The sequence below is a fragment of the Oratosquilla oratoria genome, chromosome 10 (genome assembly GCF_046742065.1).
Source record: "Oratosquilla oratoria isolate Oo_2021 chromosome 10, ASM4674206v1, whole genome shotgun sequence".
Lineage (NCBI taxonomy): Eukaryota > Metazoa > Arthropoda > Malacostraca > Stomatopoda > Squillidae > Oratosquilla > Oratosquilla oratoria.
In genome coordinates this window covers 50,336,536-50,341,535 of record NC_134786.1, presented here as the reverse complement: position 1 = coordinate 50,341,535, position 5,000 = coordinate 50,336,536, and the positions used below count along the sequence as shown (strand labels likewise).

General features: G+C 36.6%; 1 protein-coding gene across 3 annotated transcripts in view; it reads left to right on the top strand.

The window, feature by feature from the left end:
* The window catches only part of LOC143029204 (neural cell adhesion molecule 2-like), a 988,127-nt gene that overhangs the window by 719,480 nt on the left and 263,647 nt on the right, over positions 1–5,000 (top strand). The gene's annotated exons all lie outside the window — the stretch shown is intronic.

Genomic DNA, 5,000 nt, shown 5'->3' with positions numbered 1-5,000 from the left:
TCTATCTATCTATCTATCTATCTATCTATCTATCTATCTATCTATCTATCTATCTATCTATCTATCTATCTAATTATCTATCTATCTATCGATCTATCAATCTATCTATCTATCTATCTATCTATCTATCTATCTATCTATCTATCTATCTATCAATCTATCTATCTATCTATCTATCTATCTATCTATCTATCTATCTATCTATCTATCTATCTATCTATCTATCTATCTATCTATCTATCTATCAGTGTACCTATTTACATATCTACCCATCTGTCTGGCTATCTCTCTCTCTCTCTCTCTCTCTCTCTCTCTCTCTCTCTCTCTCTCTCTCTCTCTCTCTCTCTCTCACTGACTCACTCACTCACTCTCTCGTCATGTTGGCCGTCGCGAGCAACGAAATGTTAAATTTAAGTAATTTAATAATAAATGAGCGACAGCAGCTATTCACGATAACTAGAAGGGAGCAGTTGACTAAATTAGCGATTGCAAGTGTTGGAAAGAGCGTTATGGAGCAGAGTACATGTCCTCATAACTTTAAGATTTGTATCTAAAGACTAAAGTAAAGTACTAAAGACTATTAATAGTATTGATGTGTATATAATAAGATCTATCGTCTCTTAGGCCCTGTTCACACTTGCGGTTTGTATCACGCGAAAAACGCAGCGGTACCGCATAGTCAAGGAAAAATTGCGCGGTTGTGTGTGAATGCCTCAACTGACTTGCACTGTGGTTTAACCACGGCAGTTGGAACCGCTAGTATGAACAGGGCTTTAATGTATAATATTGCGTTAAATGTACAGGTTTTCTGCAAGAAAATAACTAGTATATAGTCATACGCTTTGATAGTCTACGAAAGGTAAGGCGAGTGATTATCAGTGCCCTGTAATGCGTGGTATGTAAGTACTTGTATGTTTTTACTATCCCGGTGGCAATTGCGACTAATAGACAAATTAATTCTTATATATTCCTGGAAAAGGAAAAACGAAAGATCAAATCATGTCATTTCATCATTGAAAATATATTTACTCATTCATTCAAGTTATGAAAAAATCTTATATCGTCGGAATTTATACTTTTTCAGTGTATACCTAAAACGATGTATATACCAAGGATATGTTTGTCCTTCGTTATATATTCCCTTTGCTGGTGAATGCAGACTTGTGCATACATAAACAATTTCCTACCGGTTCTTCTATGCTTCTCAACTCAAGCACAGAAATGTTCCAACCGAAATGAGGGTTTGGTGGAACCAGCTTGTGTGAAGCTGGTGAAAAATGTTCATTGGTAAATTCCAAAGACCTAAACCTGGTAGTGATCACTCTCAAGGGTCTCTATCAGGTTTCTAATTAGGATACCAGCGTGTACATATATTGAGCCCTATGCTCCCTTTAACTATTTTTTTTGTTTTTTTTTTACTTTGGTTCATTTCATTTTGGGGTTTTTAATTTAACTCTTATTCAAAATTATCTTATTTTATCAATCTTTATAATTATCTTATTATTCTTATTTATTTATTTATTTATTTGTTTATTTACTTGCATTTTTTTGTAGATACAGGGGACAAACTAGAAAATATCTTGGATGTTTAGAGGAAAAAACACCACGTTGATATGGATTTAAAATTAATTCAAGAAAATATTTATAAAAAAAAATCTAAGGAAAACGTAAAAGTCTTGAAGACATAAACAAAATATGAAAGGCAAGGAAAATAATTTAGTTCAAGTTTATCACATAATTCCATTTATTATATATATATATATATATATATATATATATATGTTTATATATATGTATATATATATATACATATATATATATATATGTATATATATATACATATATATATATATATATATTTCTGTTGTCAGAGCCATTAAAACACGTGTGCGTGTGTGTGCGCGTGTGTGTTTTTTATTTTCTTTCATTTTTTTTTTCTCGGTGACTACATTGAGCGAAACAATAAGGCCAAACAGCAATACATAACATAATTATGCTTTGACGACCATCACGGCACGACAGACTCTACTACACTCGACTGAGCAGCTATGGAGACTGCTCGGTTGCCAGATGTCATAATAATTACCCAAGTTACATGGAGACAAGATTTCGCTATTCTGTGTCTAACACAATACAATTATATACATTCATTACGTACAATACATACTAACTATACACACTGTTTACTAAGATTTTTATTTGTATGTAGAAAAGATAAGAAATACACATGTGTTTGATAAAAAACAAAACAAATAACTATTCCAGATTCTAAGAAACCTAGGGCCGCGCGGTAGCCCCAGCGGATACTGACTTGAACTCATGACCAGGTAGTCATGAGTCTGAGTCCTTGGACCCACTGCCTGCTTGCTGTGTTCCTTCCCGACGGCCCTTGCCAGGCGGGGAGGCGACCTAATGTCGGTCAACAAAACAATTTTTTTTTAACGCAACTGGCAGATTTCTCACCTTCCACTGCATGGGAGTGTTTTCCCTCTCTCTCTCTCTCTCTCTCTCTCTCTCTCTCTCTCTCTCTCTCTCTCTCTCTCTCTCTCTCTCTCTCTCTCTCTCTCTCTCTCTCTTGTTTTTCCCATTTTCAAGAAATTTGACCCTCTCAATTTGCAAGAAGCTTCTTCCGACTGAATGAAATCTATAGGCAACAGGCAAACATAAGACATGAATAAGTGAAATTTTTGTATTTTGTCAGCATTAACCAGCGCTTCTATCCTTGAGATCTCACCAGAGAGGCGGAGTGACAGTAGAAATCAAAAGTGATCAGTCTTCGTTCTTGAAAGAAATTATTCTCATTTACGTAACTCTGGTCCGTAGGGATGTCTCCAAGTCCCTAACAATGGCACTCATAAAATTCGAATTCTAAAGCCCATTCAAATTGAATACCTGTAAAATATTTTAATAAGACAAAATATTATCTTAATGTGTCCCCGTTGTAATGGAGTGGTCCAATCTTACCTAACCTAACCTAACCCAATATAACCTTACCTAACCTTATCCAATCCAACCAAGCCAAACATTACCTAAACTAACCCAGACTAACCTCACATAACCTTACCTAACCTAACCCAACCTAACCTCACATAACCTTAGCTAACCTAACCTAACCTAATCTAACCTAACCTAACCTAACCTAACCTAACCTAACCTAACCTAACCTAACCTAACCTAACCTAACCTAACCTAACCTAACCCAACCTAACCCAACCTAACCTCACCTAATCTTACCTAACCTTACCTAACCTTACCTAAGGTTTGGAAGATATTCCAAGTTCAATAAAGGAGAAGATAACTAAGAGAAATAAAAACTAACTACCGTTTACCTAAGGACTAAAAGAAGAATAGACAAGAGCTGCAGATTAAACTTGGTGAATTTGATGTTAATTAAGGTATATTTAGGAAGAGATATTTAGAAGAAAATAGGTTGACGTTATGAAGGAGCAGTATAGACCCAAATTCCACTCTGTATATTCTGAAAATCATTTATGATAATATATTTCCTGTCAATCATACTACCTAGGCACCACTGCCGAGATTAAACTTGTATTGAACGAAGAAAGATACGCCCAATCCCACAACCCTAAACCAGTGAAGGAAAGAGAAAGGATTACACGCACTCACGCGCGCACGCATGTACACACTCACATACACACATACACATACACACAAATACACACCCATACACACAAACACAGGTATACCCACATACACACACATACACGCACGCCTGGCATATACACAAATACACACCCATACACACAAACACAGGTATACCCACATACACACACATACACGCACGCCTGGCATATACACAAACATAGGAGAGACTAGCAACATTTGAGCTACAGACATTAGAGCAAAGAAGAGAGAGAGGAGACTTGATAACTATTTATAGAATCATGAAAGGCATAGAAACTATAGATAGAGAGGATCTAATAAAAAGGACAAGAGGACACGGAAAGAAAATCAAGAAAGACAGTTATAGAAGAGACCTGAAAAAGAACAGTTTTCCCCACAAGGTAATAGACGTTTGGAACAAATTAGATGAAAATGTGGTGTGTGCAAAAACGATACACGAATTTAAAAGCAGTCTAGATAAAACGAGATATGAAGACGGGAGACCACGACCATAGCTCCCCTTCCCGTAAAATACAACTAGGTAAATATAGGCATACACACATACACACACGCACGCACGCACGCACGAACCAACCCCCTAAAATCAGCAATTCGTAATATAGTTTCTGAGATTCGAAAAACAGAATAAAAATATATATAATTTCATCCGAATGCGGTTGCGAGATTGGAATTTCAAGCGAATGAGTTGTGTTAAAACGGACACATAAATGTCACGTCTCCCACTGGGAGGACATATCACTGATGCTTCTCGATTTACGAGTCTCCCCATATCATTGGAGTTACCCTCAGTTGCATGAAATCGCTCGGAGTCACTTAGGAACTACGGAACGGAATTCGTAAAATGGAGAGAGAGAATGAGAGTAGACTAGCCCAAAATGAGAGTAGACTTGCTTAAAAATGAGTTGACGTTTTTCGCTTCTTCGTGAGTTTCCCTCAGCTGAATAAAATCACCTGACGGCGCCCAGAATAGATACGTCTTTTATTTATCAGATTTAACCAGCGCTTCTAACCTTGGGATAGGGGAAAGATCGAAGGGATGAAAATGGAAGGGATCAGCGTTATTTTCTAATTGGAAATTAGTCTCCAGTTATAAAAGAATGTTGAGTACCCCCGGTCATTAGAAGTGTTTCTAAGATACATAGAATATATAGAATATAGAAAACATGAACTTTATGCAGTTAATAATCAATACGAGAACAACGAAAGGGTCATTTGAAATACATTCGAGATGTTTTAAAATTTCGCTGAAGGATTTGGTCCCATCGGCCGAACAAAGTCGTCTGGCGGCAAATAGGTCAGGTTGGGTTAGATTAGGTAGGTTAGGCAAGGTTAGGTTAGGGAAGGTTAGAAGAGGT